Source organism: Miniopterus natalensis, chromosome 14, assembly GCF_054644295.1.
Source record: "Miniopterus natalensis isolate mMinNat1 chromosome 14, mMinNat1.hap1, whole genome shotgun sequence".
Lineage (NCBI taxonomy): Eukaryota > Metazoa > Chordata > Mammalia > Chiroptera > Miniopteridae > Miniopterus > Miniopterus natalensis.
Window position 1 is genome coordinate 54,366,331 of NC_142094.1, and position 17,606 is coordinate 54,383,936.

Here is a 17,606-nt window from a genome sequence, read left to right on the forward strand (position 1 = left end):
TATTTTCATCATTACTAAGTTAATGGGCAGCTCATTGCCTTACCTCACACTCATCTGGGACAGGGAGGTTTCTTTCCCTCTGAATTATTTGGACATTCTTCCCTTTAATCAGCTCGGTAATAACTATCACTTTGCAAGATCCAGCCAATGTGTGAGGTGCTTTACAATCATTTCCAGTCCTTACAGCAATCATATGAGGTATGTATGTTTTATAGATAAGAAAACCGAGGCTTCAGGATGAAAAAGCTGGCCGACTTTCCACAGCCAGCAGGTACACAGCCAGCAAGAGTACTGAGCCAGGACTCCCAGCCCAGCTGGCCACCAACAGCACTGTGCAGCTTAAACCTCCATCCATCCAGTCATTTGTGTCCTTCATTCATTCATTCATTCATTTCATGAATATTTATTGAACACCTTCTCTGTGCTGTGCACTATTCTGAACACCAGGGTAGATAGTAAGTGTCCCCAGGAAGCTGAGATCCCAGCAAGAGAGCAGGCGTGAGGATCACTCTGATTAGGTGGCATCATGCCAACTTACTAGAAACTTCCTTATAAAAGTCATGTGCTCATCAGAGAACGTTTGAAAACCAGAGCAGCACACAGAGCAGGGCAAGGAGAAGCGGTCACTCGTCATTTCACTCCACATGAACCGCGCTGTTGCTGTTTGGATGGTACGTCTGCCGATTGTTGTTTATACTCAGACCCACACTTGGCGCTCTGATCGTGCCACACACACAGCTCTGACTCCTCTTTGTAAACGCAGCATTATCACGTCAGTGCTTTCTGATGAACTGAGAGCTCTCACTTGACAGGTACCTTCTCGTTCACGTCACTGGTGACATCGTGGTGTAAGTCTAGGTTGTTTCCCACTTTGCATGATCAGGTCAATAGATTCAGAAAAGGCACTTGACAAAAGTGTAACATCCTTTTTGTGATAAAAAAAGACACAAAACTCTCCGCAAACTAAAAATAAAGGGAACTTCCTGAATCTGATAAAGTGCACTGTGACAACTGTCCAGCTCACATCACATGGGGTGCTGACAGAAGAGGCGCGCACTCACGAGTCGAGGACAAGACGGGAGTGTCCTCTTCACCCCTCTCGTCAGCGCTGAGCTGAAAGGTCTGTCTGTGCAGTAAAGTCAGAAAGAGAAATAAAAGGCGTACGGATTGGGAAGGAAGAAGCAAAGCTGCCTTTGGTTTCAGGCAACAGATTGTCTGCATAGGAAATCCTAAGGAATCTACCCAAAAAATGCTACTAAATAGGTGAATTCAGGGAATACAAGTCCATGTTCAAAAATTAATTGTATGGCCCGGCGGGGCTTGGCTCAACGGTTGAGCGTCGACCTAGGATCCAGGTGATCGGGGTTTGATTCCTGGTCAGGGCACATGCCCGGGTTGCGGGCTAGCCGATCAGTGACTCTCATCATTGATGTTTCTATCTCTGTCTCTCCCTCTCCTTTCCTCTCTTTGAAATCAATATATATTTAAAAAAAAAATTAATTGTATGGCTATATATCAGAAATGAACATTGAACAAAAATATTAAATCATTTCTACTTACCATAGCATAGAAATTAAAGCGTGTAGGAATACATGTAACAAATAAGCACAAAACTTCTGCAATGAGGACTACGAAGCAAGGTGGATTGGCATTAAAAAAAGCTGAAGGAATGGAGAGGGATAGCATGTTGGTGCCCACTCTGCTCCCACGGGCCCTCGGAGCTCCTCCTTTGGGTTGGTTCTTAATCAGCTCCGTATGGCCCATATAGCCCATAACTGTCCCCAACAGGTTTGAGGTCCCAGTCAGGCTGGAGCCTCAAACTCTGGACCCCTCTGCCACTTGCACTGTCAGCATCCCCAGTCCTGCCATCCACTTGACTGTGCAGGAAATTAGAGAGATTTTTGGATTCTCTTGGTGACATCTTGGTTGCCTCTGCAATCGGGTGCACGTGGAACATGCAGGGACTGCTCTTTGGGGTGAGGCAGTGAACTCGTCTCTGGCAGAAACAGACTGTTGGCAGAGCCAAATTATTTACATAAAATTATGCAGGCAGAAACTGGTGCGTGTACTGGGATTCAGGCGAGCAGAAGCTGTCCACAGGGGATCTGCTGGGTGACAACCCTGCCCCGGGACACGTCCTGGCCAGGGGTAAACCCTTCATGTCCAAAAGGACAAGTAGGTCCCAGAATCACTGAGTCCCAAATGATAATGAAGACAAAGTCAGGAAAGTGACACGAAGAAAATGTGGCTCTGAGTTGGCCGTGCCCTTTTCCAGCTGCCGAAGCTCCCAGTCCTGTGAGCTCACTCAGGGAAAAGCGAGAACGCCGTGATTTTCTCCTGATGCCCACGCTTGAAGAGGTGCCAGCTCTCGCCCCAACGATCAGCATTGCTGGTGTTAGCAATCAACAGCCTACGTTTTTCAAGGATTCTCAGCTCAGCTGTAATTTCTATTTTGCCACTTTGTATTAATGAAATCAGCTTTTATAACGATTCATCTCCATTGTCGGTTGTTCAAATCTTCAAGACTTCAAACATTTCCTAGCATTATTTTAAAAGAAACAACGAAAAAAAAGCTCACAAGTATCTAGGCCCTTAATCAACAGCAGCTTGTGACACTCGGGTCTTATTTCTCCGCGGCCCGTGTGGTGCAGGCTTTGCTTGTTGTCGGGTCCCGTGCTTGAAGTGGACGTGGCATACACAGAGACTTGGTGGCAGTGAGTGGACGGAGGAGTAAACAGTGAACCCAGAATAAATGATCCCACTAAGTCGAAATGGTTCAATGAAAAGATACCATTCAATTAAAATTTTATATTCTTTTGAGTAGTGGCCTGTTCAAAATTAAATCTCACTACACACATACATTACATATTTCTCTCTGTTAGAATCAGTTTCTCAACAGTTTTGGGCAACAACAGTTTACTTTGGTGGGTCCTTGCTTATTTATATCTTACCGTCACGCGTGGTTTCCTTCGTGTTAAGGAGAGTGGGGAGTGGCGGTCACTGGATGCTGATGGTCGGTAGCTCCAAGGGCTGGAAGGAAGTCCGGTGGCGCTGGGCTGAGTTTCGGACTCGGCTTTGGCAGCTGAGGGTCGTTTTCTCTGTCGGCCGAGAGCAGTTTCAGCCACAGGTCAGGGGAAGGGAAGCAGGCACTGAGGTTAGGATGCCTCCCTGAGACTTTCCACTCGGGAACTGCAAAGAGGGTGATGGGAAGTCACCAGAGAGGGATGGGAAGATGCTGTGTCATAAGGTGGGTGAGGCATCGCCTGGCTGGCAGGGGGAACTGTGGCCATGCTGACCCAGGTTGTGGAAGCACGGCTGGCCTCCCCCAAACACTAGGGATATCACTCTCAGCTGAAAGTAAGCACCAGGGAGCAGGGAGGGCATCAGCAACAGGCATCTGGTGGCCTGTGCCCTTTGGAGGCCAGTCACAAAATGGCAGCAGCACTCGGTCTGGTGACAGGGAGCAAGAGTCACTCATGGCCATGAGAAGAACCATTTGATTTGGGGGAGGACTTGTCAGCTCACTGAGTCAGCTGTGCCCTGCAGGACCCTGAGGGATTCTGGGAAGTTCACGCTCATGCGGGGCACCTGGCTCTTTCCACTGTATTTATCTAATCATGTTCACCGATGGGTGAGAGAAAGACAGGGAAGACAAACTGGTGGTAGCTATGACCTCTGAGATGGCTTTTCATACATTTGAGGGCAATTATGGAATCACTGCCTGAGCCCCATATGCTGTGGCCAAATGTCATGCCGGCTTCTTCCCAGGTGTGGGTCATCCCTTTAGGGTAAAAGAGACACTGGGCCTCACCTTTATTACAAAGGCAAAGTGTTTTCAAATATCTTTCTATTTAAAATACGTACTTATTTCTAGCTGGTAATACCTTATTGAAACAGTTTCATTCCTAAAAATAGGATGTCTTGGGCATAATTCTAATTAAGACAGGCAGGAGCACCTTCCTCACTCACACTAGCTGCCCTAATTCACCCTTGGTTCCTATCTAAGGATGTCAAGCTAATAAGAAAAAATCAGTAAAAACAAAGATTTCATTTCTTCTTATGCTTATTTACATTTTTTGGTCTCTTCAATGAAACAGAAATATATCATTGGTCCTATTAAGAGTACTCTGATATCACATGATACATTCTTTTAATTGGTAGGAACGTTTTATTATCTTTTTAATTATAAAGTTTAAAAATGTTAATATCAAAAACAGGTCTTTTATTAATGCAAGAATTCTTATGTGTACTCGGCGCAATTGCTTTTTTAAAAAATGTCACTCACTTCTTAAATTGTTCCCGGGTATTTTAATCTTTCGTATTGTCATTAGGGATATGATCATCTACTATCACATGCAAACGAGTGTGGTTCGTGAATAGAAATGCTACTGATCTAATGACTTATTAGGCATTGTCTTGGATTTTTCAGTCGGGCAATTGCATTAACACATTTAAAGTGACAGTTTTAATGCTATTTAAAGCTAAATTAAGATACGCCCGAGAACGGAAAATAATGACAGATTTTTTTCAAACCACAAATAGATTTAATTAAACTGCTTTTTGAAGTATGAGTCAAGTAAAATATTTACTTTACAACATGACCTATCATAATTTTTTAAGTGACGTGCTTCAGTATAAACCATCTCAAGCAATTCTTTAAGGAAAAAATGCTGGCCTGCAGGCCTGCAGCCATGTGAGGAAGGGTTCAGCCTCCTGGTCCCAGCACCTCACCTGCACCATTGCCCGTATTTTTTGCTTTGCTTGAATTACCCTGTTTCCTCTGCCAACACTGACCTAGACTGGAAGGCATAAATTGTCCAAATTTTAGCAGCAGAATTGCAGATGGTACAATTACTCAGCAGCTGGTACCCTCACCTTTCAACCTTAAAAGGAGCGTAGGATCCATTAGTGGAACAGTTATGTTAATTAAAAGATTCATTCAAAACCCATAGCGTGCTTAGAAACTGCAGATTCTGCTTTTTCCAGCCAAAGCCCAGGAACCAAACCAGACAGGAGTCCCTGACATTTCAAGGGAGGTATAAATCAGCACCCCTGACCTCCACCCAGCACTTTCTCCACTCACCACCTTGCTTGTCGAGGGCTCGGGAGAAGAGGCCACATTGCCATGATACCAGCCAGATCGGGGAGCAAGCAGTTGGATGTGGGTGGATGGGGCTCTTCCCAGTGGTCAGAGACAGACCCCTTGGCATAGGCCGTTGGCTCCACCTCTGCACACATGCACAATGTGGAAAAAACCCCGGTCCCAGTCCTGGGTAACCACTGAGCTCCCTGGAAGGACTCTCTGGACCCAGTTCCTCATCCAAGCCACCGTGGTTCCTGCGACTGCTCTCTGCTCTCCAGGGCACAGTGAGCCCCTGTCCTCCCACTTGGATGAGACAAATAATCCTGACACCATGCACACAGGGCTCTGCTGTCCTGCTGATCCTGGGGAGAGGGGCATGGACCTGCCCACTTGGTCCATCTGCCCTTTGCCCTTCAGAAGACACTGGGCTCCTCCCAGGGACACAGCTGGGTGCCCAGCCCTGCCAGGTAAGCCCACCTCCCTTTCCTGGCTGGTTTCCAAGGATGAATGAAGCCAGGCAGGGACCACCCCCTTACTGCCCCCTGCCTCTGTCACTGCCCAGGCCCCCTCAGGGGTCCTGGAGGCTCTGGGTACCTGCCTGCCCAGGAAGGAGGTGGATTCACCTCGCGCTTCCACCCTGAGGGGCCAGCTCACCTGTCACCTGTACCAGCAGAGCCCAGGGGCCCTCTTCCAGGCCTGGCCAGGTTGGGATGTGTCGTAAGGGGGACCTGGAAACCCTGTTGGACTCCCTCCCGGACCCTCTGGCCCAGGTCACTGCCCTCAGGAAAGTGAGCCCTGGGGGTGGAGGGAGACACGGGACGCTCCTCGGGGGCAGCCTGACTCTCTGTGGACTGATGGGAAGACCTGCTGCCTTCCTCTTTGGGGTTCTGGAGTCGTGGCACCCCCTCCCAAGGCTGGGCAGCTTCCGGGCTTTTCCACAAGGAATGCAGTCTTGGCAGGGTGGGGTTGGGTGTGGGGTCCCAGGCCTTTCCCATCAGCTCCAGCGTGACATTGGGCAAACCACTGCACCTCTCAGCCTCAGTTTCCCCACCTGTGAAGTGGGGCAGAATAGTGGATGGGGCCCCAAGACTGTTCTGAGGACAGCCAGTGCCTGGTGGGGCCCCTGGTGTGTGCTGGGTCCAGTCCCAGGCTAAGTTCTCCCGTGGCAGTAAAAAGGTTGAGAGAGAAAACAGTCATTGCACAGAGACCTCAGCGTCTTCACGCTGCGCTCTCCCAGGCACACGTGAAAGAAAGTAACTTTATGGAACCAGCCCAGCATTTATTTGACTTTCAAAATATAAGCATCGTGATGTGTTACATAAAAGACATGCTCTCTGGCTGAGCTGCCCTCCTCCCAGCACCCCGGCTGGTGGTGCAGAGCCAACCACTTCTGACCTCGGAAGAGCAAACCAGAAGGCCCCGCTCCAGGCTATTTTAAGCACAGACTTAAAAAGTAAAAGCAGCTGTGAAGTGAAAAGTTTCAGGAACATGCCATTTCTTGGAGTGATGGGATGGAGAAGCTGGCCGTTGGGCCAAGCAGCCGGAATCCTCCGCTGGCAGAGCCGGCGCCCAGGCCTCAGGCAGGCAGTCGGTCTGGCCCGCCGTGTAAGTGCTGAGCAGGGGCCAAGACGAACATGTCCAGCAGGGCCCACCATGGGCTGGGACTCAGAGAGGAGAGGACAGCCCTGTCCCGACCCTCCCAGTCTTCCCGTTGTACCCACATGACCTTATTGTCCCCCACAACTGTCTCTAGGGCCCAGGCCAGAGTCCTCGCTGGGGCCTGGACACCCTCTGGCATTCCCCTGCCACCCAGTTGCCTGCCTGGAGGTCTCTGGCTGGATCTGAGCAGCAGACAGTGGTGACGATGAAGTGAAACTACCCCACCACAGGGTGAACATAACCCAGCTCTCAACAGCTCCCCACCCAGGCTGCTGAGCCAAAGGGCCCAGAGCCACAGGGTCACCCATAAGGGGTTTACTCTTTAAGACTGAGATTGGTCCCTCAGAATGGCACCCTGATAACAGCCCTACAGGAAGACAGAAGCTTCTTTCAGTCTGTGATGACAAGCAGGGCGGGTGTGTGCAGTGCCCAGGGTCCCTCTCTGGTTTCCGAAGGGCTCCGGCAGGTGCAGACCCAAACAGTCCCACTTGACTGCCTTCACAAAGGGACCGCTGAGCAAGCAGGACCCATAGAGAGGGCAGCATGGGGTCCCCGATGGCTCCTCCCCCAGCTGGTCACTTGCTACCAGGCCAGGGATCTTCCCACCTTAGGCCCCAGTTTCCATTATTTGGGGCCTGACTGTTGGCTTATGGCCTCCCGTGGGGGGTGGGTTCTTTGCCAGAGCCCCACCGCCCGCACCCAGAGCATCCACAGGGGCCTAAACGTTGCCTGCTCCAGGGAATCAGGCCCTGTTCTGGGGCGGGACATACAGTGGTCATTGTTGGGTGGACAGCCTCCTGGTCCATCACCTCCTGGCAGGTACAGGGCAAGTGAGACATTAACATGAGGCTGCCACCAGCACGTGACGTCAGCCGCATGCCGCATCACAGCAGCTCAGGACCCCTGGATGGACTTGTTCTTGACAATCACCAACCAGTATACCCGGCCACTCTGATCTGCCAAATCATTTCTGTGTGTCCCCAGGCGCTGCAGCCTCACCCAGTCAGCTCGAGTGCACACAGCAGACCTTCTGCACAGAGCGACACCTGCATGCCAAGGGGACCTGGGGAGCGGTTGACTGTTTAACAAGATGGCTGGACAGCTACTCCACGTGTGCACGACTCCGTGACGTGGGTGCTCAGGGTCACGGTTGGGTGAAGATTTCCGGAGACAGACAGCCGAGGGCCGGGTGCAGCCACTTCCAGCCCACAAATGACTTTTTCACAAGGAAAAGCCTCCTCTTTGCCAGAGGTTCTGGGAGGCGGGTGTGGCAATGGTCTCTTCTTGGAATGGCAGGGGCACCTGGGAAGGTCCCTTGGGGTCAGGGGTGGGCACATGGACCTCTGCCTCACTGTCGCCTCTGTAAACAGACAGGACAGGCCCCTGCTGTTGGGTGAAGCGCTAACCTCAGCTGTGCCATCAACCAGTCCTCAGGCTGATGCCTGTGCTTTGAGACTGAACCCTTGGGTGCGATCATAATGACACTGTCATGTTTCCTAGAAGCCACCTGTCTGGGTGTGGAACACTCATGGCCTAAATGGTCTTAGGGCACCCGACTTAAGGGCCACCTTGTTAGCATTGGTAAGTCACAGCAGCTCCCACCTGGCCCAAGGCTGTGCTTTCCCTCCTTGAGGAACAAAAATGACCTGTGGGGACAGGGTGCAGGGCTGGCTTCCTGGGGTATGGCCTGGGCAGTCACACAGGACACCATGCTCAGAAGCATCCGTGCTTATCTTGAAATTCTTAATCATTTTCGAACAAGGGGCCATGTTTCCATTTTGCACCCACATCCTCAGGTTCTCCAGGGGACACTCTGACGTATAGGGCCAGCAGCACCCGTAGGCACCGTGGGAAACACAAAGAAGCTGGCATGGTGGGAGGAAGTCAGGCGGAGGGACTCCAGCCCCTGGGCCCAAGGAGGGAGGGATCGACTTAAGTGATCAGGGTTGGGGTGCTGGCAGCCCCTCTGCCCATGGCCAAGTTCCTTGTTTTTTCTGGGGCTGGGAGAGGGGAGGTGCCCTGGAGGAGGGGCTCTGTCCCAGCCTAATAATAACTCCATGCAGGCCCCAGCCGCTGGCTATTTTTAGAGTCCCTAACCCAGCCCCCACGTGACTTAGCAGGGCCCCAAGCTGGGATGAGAAAGTTGTACTGGATTGATGGCCCAGCTCCCGCAGCCTGGGCCCAGGGGCATGGACTGGCCGGGCCAGGCCAGCGGAGCCCTCTGCCTTGGGCCTCTGGCCACTGACACCGGGGGACAGTGCAGCCTCCGCCCTCTGCCCGCCCACCGCCTGCCCAGCCCTGCGGCTACCTCCCTGCAGCCGGCTCCGCCCCAAGCGGAGCATGGAAAATCTGATGTCAGAATTCCAGCGTCCACAAAGAATGTGGCCTGACCTTCACCTCCCTGAGCCGCTGGGAGGTCCAAGGGGGCCGGCCTGGGTCTCCCCCTCCCTGCAGGCTTCCAGGCCCCCTGGGGGCCACTGCCCTTCTCCCCTTCCTAGCCTCCAATGCAGCCCCGGCTTGGCTCTTTGTGCCCGAAGATGCCATCCAACCAGTCCCAGGCTAGTCCTGCTCCCAGCAACCCGTTTGGTCTGTGCAGCCTCCAGGCCACTAGTTACTGGCAGGGTTTCTAGAGCAGGTCATCAGAGCAGGAGGAGCAGGGAGGTGGATCCATATCCCAGCTCCCTGTCACTGGGCCGCCTGGGCAGTGTGGAGGCCCCTGATTCCCTGCACTCCTCCAGGAAGGGGTGGGGTGGGCAGTGAGGTCAACAAGAGGGCTGTGTACAGGCATGTGTGCTCATGCGTTGCTGTGTGTTCACGTGCATGTGAATGTGTGTGCCTGTGCATGTATGGGCATATACACATGTACATGCACACATGTATTCAGGAATGCATGTTCACACACGAGCACATATGCACATGTATGCATGTACACACACATGCATATGTGGGAGCTTTGGTTCCTTGGGAGTAAAGTGTGCTGTCTCTTCAGCATTTTCTCAAGTGGAAACACCCTGAGCAATGTCCCCTCTCACTGCCAGGCACCCTCCTGCCCAGTGGGAGGTTTGGATCGGCCTCCAGCCCTAGGTCCTGAATGTCCCCAGCTCTCCGTGTGGTTGGGACTGAGAGCTCAGGAGGGAGACAGTCAGCCAGGCTGGCCCCCAGCGGGCATGGTGGCTCTGTGGGGACAATAGTGTCTTCAGTGGGAGGGGCATTGGGAGTCCTCCAGAATCTAGGAGACCCTGCAGTGGGTGGAGACTGAAGTGAGTACTTGAAGCTGGGGGTGTGGATGGACCCCAGGATGCTGCTAGAAAGGACAATTCTGACAAGCCCTGGCCCCCCTTTCCTGGAAGTTCCCTGTGACTGTGGGCCAGCCATCCGGGCAAACACGAGAAGCAGACGCAGAAGAGGGAAGAGGCCTGGAGTGCCCTGCCTCCCACACGGTGTGCCCGGCTGTCCTTCCCCTCCTCTTCCCAGGCACCCCACCAAGTGTGAGGTCGTTCAGAGAAACAGCTTGGCTGGTGCTAACCTTGGATCCACCGTCTCTGGGGCGTCCCTTGCTTGTTTTGTCAGCTTCAAGCGTTAGGGTGCTGTTCTATTTGGGGAAGAAACTGCTTCCTAAGGATGGATAATAACAGTAAATTATACCTTGTTGATCCTGCATCTGCTTTTTAATCCTTAAAACTGCATTTAATGAAGTCGGGAAAATAAAGTGATTTATAAAAGCCATTTTCTAGAATGGAAAGCATTATGCTGTTTTTCATTAACTTCAAAATCACTTAGAAAAAGGTTTCCATTGAAAATATCTGGCTGCCTGCCCCCGTCGCAGGGTCCTCTTAAACCTCCCACTGAAACACCCAGGAAGACAGAGAGAAACACAAAACCCACAGCACCTGGGGAAGCTGGGCTCACATTCTGTTGTGAGGACCCAGCGGGAATGTCCACTAGCTGCCAGCCTGGCAGAAATGGATGGAAATTCGATGGCAGCCCCTCCGCTGTGCCCTCAGCCGTGGGGGAACCTGCAGCCCAAGAAGGAGGGGGCCACCTGCCAGCCCTCTCTCTGCCTGTCCAGGATGCCAGCTAATCCCATCAAAAACCCGAGTGGCCATCTCGGCTGTGGGCGCCACTTTCTGAGGCAGCAGCGCTATTTCTGAGGCCCCCCCTTGAGGCAACACCCTTTCCTGCCTGGGGCCAGGAACTCAGCGGTGGAGAATCCAGTGTTGATGAGCCCTGAGCCGAAGATGGGCTTTGTGATGTGCTCCCATGTCTTCCCCACCCTGGCTCGGCCATTGTTCCTGCAAGGCTGCCTCTGGCCTGTGGATCCATGGGTGCTCCTGGAGAGGCCTGAGCAGGTGCTTCTCAGTTGGTTTGTGGTGGTCTCTAGCTGCTCCTGGATCAGTCACTTCCTAGGAACCTTAATGCCTGGGTCCAGCCCTGAGGGCCTTGGGTGTGACCTGCACATCAAGACTTTTCAATCTCCTCAAGGAATCATCCTATGTGTCCATGACAGACCCAGGCTGGGTACCTGCTTGTGGGAGGCTCACATGATCCCTTTCGATAGTCAAGGACACCGAGGCCCCAGGAGGCCAAGGACTGGTTCTTGTCATGAGGATTGAGGACTCTACTTAGGCATGGCCTTCAGGTGCCCCTAATCTTCCTTACGTCACTTCAAATCTTAGTTTGACCAGCTCGGTTCACGCAGGATCATCAGGGAGAGCTGTGCAGGCTGAGTTCATTAGGACTGAAGCTTCAGCCAGGAGGCTGCCCAGGGCCAGGTCCAGCACCCTTGTTTCAAGGGGTCCTGGGAGGATTGACCTGGGAATGAGTCTGACTCCAAAGGGCCCATAGGGGTCCAGGTGTGTTGCCATCATCCATGATGCTTGGGCCCCAAGCTTCTGGGAGACTAGTATTTTCCCAGGAAGGTGCATGGGGGTGGGAAGAGGAGTGTGGCATGGGCAGGTAGGCATGGTGGAGGTGTGACAGGGCAGGTATGTGTGTGTGGGGTAATCTTGGGCAGACTTAGGAGTTTTGCCCTGCCCTCAGTGCCGACGGAGGCCTGTGCTGGGCACAGGCTTGCAGCTTCTCTTCTTGACATGGCAGAGCCAACAGTGGCCAAGGTGGCCTTCAGCAGTCCCCTTTGGGCACAAAGCAGGGCCCCTGTGCCTCCCAGAGCCATCTGCCCCAACAAGAGAAAAGTGAACCCGGAGTCGGCCCAGACCTCGGGGCGCATGACACTTGGCTGCAGCAGTTTTGTAATGCTCTCTTTCCAAGCATTTCCTCAGCCCAGTATCCCAGGTCTCCTCCAGGATGCTCTTTAATATCCTTAAAAATTGAGCTGAGTCACCTACTTATAATCAGAACACCTTGCCCTGAGATGTGCTCCTGTGATCTATGGGAGGACCACTCCCTGTCACTTGAATCTTCCTCAACCTGAAACCATGTCCATCTCTGAGTCAGGATGGGGCCAGTAGCTCTAGTGACCACATCGAGAGTGTTAGCTTTGGAGTCCCAAGCTCACTTGTGTCTGCTCTCTGGGACAATTCCTATTCTGGTGTCCTGTCCACATAGGAGATGCTAGGAGAGAGCCCCTCCCTGTGGTCCTCACTGTTGGACCTGGATATGGGGCCATGGGAAAGCTGCCAGGCCAGGATGCCTTCAGAAAGTGCCTAAAGAGACTCCGGAACTCACTCCGGACTGGCCATGACCATCTTGGTGGCTGAGCTCACCTGGAAGTGAAGTAATGGTTGTCTCGGAGGCAGGCCCAGCCTGTGTCCCCAGCGCCCTCCTTCCACCCTGGCCTCTGTTCTTGCTCCTGGCCTGGGCTGGCTCCTGCAGACCCACACTTCCTAAGGTGCCCATGGGATCTGTGGGCCCAGTGGTTTCAGGAGGAAACAAAGGTTGACTGGTGGGGTGAACCTGGGGCTTCTGCAGGGGCTCTTAGCATTCACTAACCACCCCTCTTGACCCCTCTGTTCCACCTCCTGGATTCAGAGCTTCAATGCAGGAGTCACCTTGGCACTTGGGAGGCCAAGTCCCAGAAAAATTGGAACATTAGATTTTTATCTGTGATTCAGAGAACATCTACCAAGAATAAGTCCCTAGTCTCGAACGCACAAACCTGGTCCTGGGCTGGGCCCTTCCCGGAGGGAGGGTGTGCAGGACCAGCCAGAGCCCACAGGACACTCAGGGTGGAGGGTCTGAGCCAGGGAATGGAGGCAGAGGAGTGAAGGGGCAGTCCCTGAGGTCCTGGCGAGCACCCTGGCAGGGGCTGGCGGAAATGCTGCAGGGGCCCGCTTTGTGGGGGGCCAGAGTCCTCGAGCCCCTGTGCCCTCCACCCCAGAGTCCAGCTGACAGGTAGGCAGCCCTGAGTATGGGAAAGCACTGCTGTTACCGAGGCCGCTTTCTGGAAACTTCTCTGCGACTGAGGAGTGCTGGGCCAGTGACGACCCTGGCAGCAAAATGAAAGCCTCAGAATGATTATCGATGCTTTTTTAATTTTTTAAACAGTGAAGGAATAACCCTGCCCAGTTAGAGCCTGTGGCTCGTAGAAACATTACCCTTAATAATTGACCTTTTAAGTCAATTACAAGGGAGAAATCTAAAAAAAGACTCCCTTTGTGGTTGACTCATCTTGGCCTAAATATCGTGGGAAATTTCCATGACTCCTTACATCCGAAGTACCGAGCGTCCGTAGACTCGCGGCGACACAGACACTAGAACATGGAGAGAAAGGACGACCAGCTGAAGGCAGCGACTCCAGTGGACTGGGGCTCAGCCTGTGTCCGCGTGTAGTCACGGCCTTTCTCGAGGACATGGTCAGCCGGGGTGGCTGGCGAGGGTGCGAGGGGTGGGGAACAGGCTCCCCTGTGAAGACGTGGTCCTGACGTGGGATCCTGCCCTGGCCCACGACAGCCTTGAGAAATGTCTTCTGAGAAAAATGCTCTTTTTTAAAAAAAGAACAGCTTTCTTATGGTATAGTTCACATATCCTACAATTCGCCTATTTAAGGTGTACAACTCAGTGGTTTTGGTGTGTTTCTGAGCACTTGCAGCCTTCTCTGCTGTCAACACTATTAGGTTTCCATCACCTAGAGAGAAACCACTTGCTTTTCCCTCGCCCTCTAGGCCCCGCCCCCACCCAGTGACCCTAACCCGCCCTCTGTCCCTGTGCCATCCCCAACGGGCAGGTCAAAGGATCTGAAACATTCACATGACAGGCTGTTGGCATTCTCTTGACTTTATCTCCAAACCTGGCTCGCCCCCCCCAGCTGACTTCCACTCAGGAGTCTTTGAGTTCCAGGCAACAGGCACAAGGAGAGGTGGCTCATCCTGCTTTAGTCTGTCCCTGTTTTGGCCAGGCCCAGTCCTGTCCTGGCCCTGGGATGTGTGTCTGTGTGTGTGTGTGTGTGTAGTGGGCAGAGATGTGGCCGGTGGGGGGGCTCATGTTCCCAAGGAGGCACACGGTGTGGTCTTCCTCCTGCCTGGTTGGTGGTGCTGAGCCCACCCAGCACGTGGGTTCCACTTAAGTCTCTGAGGACGGTGGGGGTCCCTGTGCTTGAGGCTTTGGCAAGGTGGCTCTCCTGGGCTGGTGTGGTGCTCTCAGGAGGCTGTGGCTAATTCAGGCTTAGTTCGCCCCCCCCCCCTTCCCTAGCCCTCTATTTGGTTCAAAGCAGAGCATGTCGCTTGGATGAAACAACCTTTGGCCCAGCTGGAGGTGTTCATTTCAGGTCTAAAGCTAGTTTCAATATCCCTGTTCTTTCCTGTGAAGCATTTCTCAGAATTTCTGAGGAAGGATTTAAAACTGGCTGTCCGTAGAGCCATGACCAGCCATGACCCAGTTCCTGCTAGAGAGGGAGCAGGTGCCCCAATTGGGGCTCGCTGGCCTGATGCCAGCCTCACCCTGTCTGCCCCCCAGGGTTTCTGAACTTCCTCCCAGGACCTTCAGCCTAGAGGGCTGCCTCGAGCTCTCACCGAGGTCTCCTGGGAAATGTGCCTGCTTCTAGCCAGGCCGCACAGCTGCCTGTGTCTTCGAGCTTTGCAGGTTTGGTTCCAGGAAAATTTCCAGGGTTTTGCTCCCTGACTGGCCACATGGAGTCATCTTGCTTCCCAAGGTGTGTAGGAGCCTTCTGAGGCCCCAATTACCCTATGGAGGCATGACTCTGGGCTCCCCATGACCACTGGAAGGGATGCACCACTTGCAACCAAGAAATGACAAAGAACATGCCTTCCTGCAGCAAGGGCACTGGGACCGCATATTCAGAGGCATGTGCTATCGGAAGGAAGGTTGAGGGTGGGACTGAGGGTAGGGGCCTGTTAGAGATCAGGGCAGAGTGGGTTGAGACCCCCTGGGCAGGCCTCGGCCACAGAGGTCCAGATGGAAAGAGGACACAAGGAACAGAGTGGCACGAGGGTTGGCTACCAATATGAGGGTGGGCATTGAGGACTCTAATTCCCAGCTCCGGTGTCCCAGGGGTGCTGAGGTGTGGTGGTAAGTGGCTCCCAGCAGCGCCAGCTCGCCCTGGGCTATGAGTGACCACCCCATGTCTGCTCTTGTGGCCCTGAGCAGCCCATCTGTGGGTGATGGGAGGACCCAGACAGCAGCCCCCAAGCCCTCCCAGCAGATGAGGACCTGAAGCTGCTGAGTGTGGTGCGGGGGCCTGGCTTTCGAACATGTGGGGGAGCCAGGCGGCTGACAGACGCAAAGGTTGCCGCTGATTATACCTCTTCACCGAAATGCCACACGGCTGTCCGTGGGGCCCTTTCCTGCAGCTGTAAATGGCTTATTGATCGTGGCGGGAGCTCCAGAAGCCTATAGATTGCAGAGACGCCCTCCCTCCAGGAGGTCAGGCCACCTCCAGCAGACCTCGGGCATAAGCCCATGAAGAACCGTCAAAGGCAAATATGGGTAAAGTTGAGTGCATACAATTTTAACAATTTTATATGTACTATTTCAACAAATTAAGAGCCAAGTGACAAACAGGAAAAAAAATACTTGGCAACAGATGAGGAACTCCAAAACTACTAAAAAGACCAAAATCCCACTGGAAAACGGGCAAAGATAGGATAAAACAATTCAAATAAAATAAAGGGCATGTCTAAAGTGAAATGGTTAAACTCCTTAGTTGTCGGAGAAAGTGAATGAACACTAGATGTCATTTTTTTCAGGCCAACTGCGAAGCCTACTAGCTCTCCCCTCCCTCAGGCCACAGTGGGCACCACAGCACTTGGCCTGCAGAACCTCTGGCCCCTGGGAGCCCCTCCTTCACCCAGGGCCACTCTGACTCTTGATTCTTAGTCCAAACTGTGCCCTGGGATTTTCCTCTCAGAACCAAAAGGACCCTTAACATAGTTCCCTAAACCAATTGGCAGTTTCCCCTGGAGGCCAGCTTGGCAGCTCAGCCAGTGCAGGTAGGGCTGAGAGCTAAACCAAAGAACTCAAGGTGCAGCCCCTGCGGGTCCTGTTCCCCCATCTGCTGGCCCAAACGCCCCTCTGCCCTGGCCTCCGGGGTCTGCAGGGATCCCCTCCACATGCTATACTTGCTGCCCCTGCTGCCCCACGTCTGCTCCTGCGTTGGGCCTTTGCACATGCTTTGTGCTCTGCCCAGAACAGTCTCTCACATCCTCTGCCATCTCCTTTGAACAATCAGGTCTTATTCAAATGTCCCCTCCTCGATGGGCCCCTACCCCACCAAGCCAGCAGCCAGCATGTGTGTGTGGACACCCTCCCCCTGCACTCTTGGCCACACTCATTTCATCCCTGTTATGACTGATTTCACCTGTTCACAGGGCAGAAGCACCGTGGCTGCGGGGACTCTATCTGCCCTCAGGGCAGGCACAGACCTGGCAACAAAGAGTCCTGGGGACAGGCTAAATGGACACAGCTAATGTGGTCACCATGGTCCGTTGGGCTCTGGATGTATGAGTAGCATGGCATCTATTTTACAGATGCTCTGCAGGACTGAGAAATAGCTCTGTCACTAAAGAAGGCAGTGCCCACTGTTTGAAGGGGAAGCAGACACTAGGAGGGCCCACTGAGTTTCCATGCAGCAGACACTCAGCGAAGGAAGGGGCCGGAGCACGAGGCTGCAGCCCAGGGAATTGTGTGCAGGGCGGGGAGGAGGGGCTGGCACTGCCTAGGACAGGACCTGGCGTGGCTCCTCCTGGACAAGGGGCCATGAACACCTTCTACACAGAAGTGTCTGGTTGCCTGTGGCTGGTGGCCAGGTGCTCAGCTCTGCCAGAACTTCCCGGGCTGTGATGTGGTCTGTTGACAGCCCCACCTGCCCAGCCACACCCAGCTGTTGCCCAGGAAGCAGGAGGAAGTACCAGCAGGGGCAGTGTGAGGGTCAGCAGACCCACAGAGCCTTGCCCCAGGCAAGGAGCTGGTGCCCAGAGAGTCCCAGGGTGCAGTTCTCCAGATGCCTGCTCTCCTCCCCTTCCTCCTCCCCTTCTCCACTCCCTCTCTCCTTTCTGGTTCATCGTTGGCCACAAAGATCCTCAGAGTCCTAACCCTTCTGGATGGGGTAGGAAGTGGACATGATCCCCTTGCAGGGCTGGCCAGCTCTCAGCCTCCTCCGAGAGGAGACTCTGACCCTGTGTCTGGGCCTCCATCCTGCCCTCTGTCCCTGTCAAGGCATCTCTGCCCCCTCCCCCCCCCCCGGAGGCCCGGGCACCTCCTAGGGGGTGGTCACTCTTCTTCCCAGTCCTGGGGATCCAAACCTCAGCTTGACTGCCCCTTGGAGCCTGACAATTCTCAGGGATGGCCACTTCACCCAGCTAAACTCCTCCTTTCTTTTGGAGAAGCCACTGGGACAGTGTGTGGGCTTGTCAGGTCAACTGTGCCAGGAGGGGCTATTACCCATATGAAG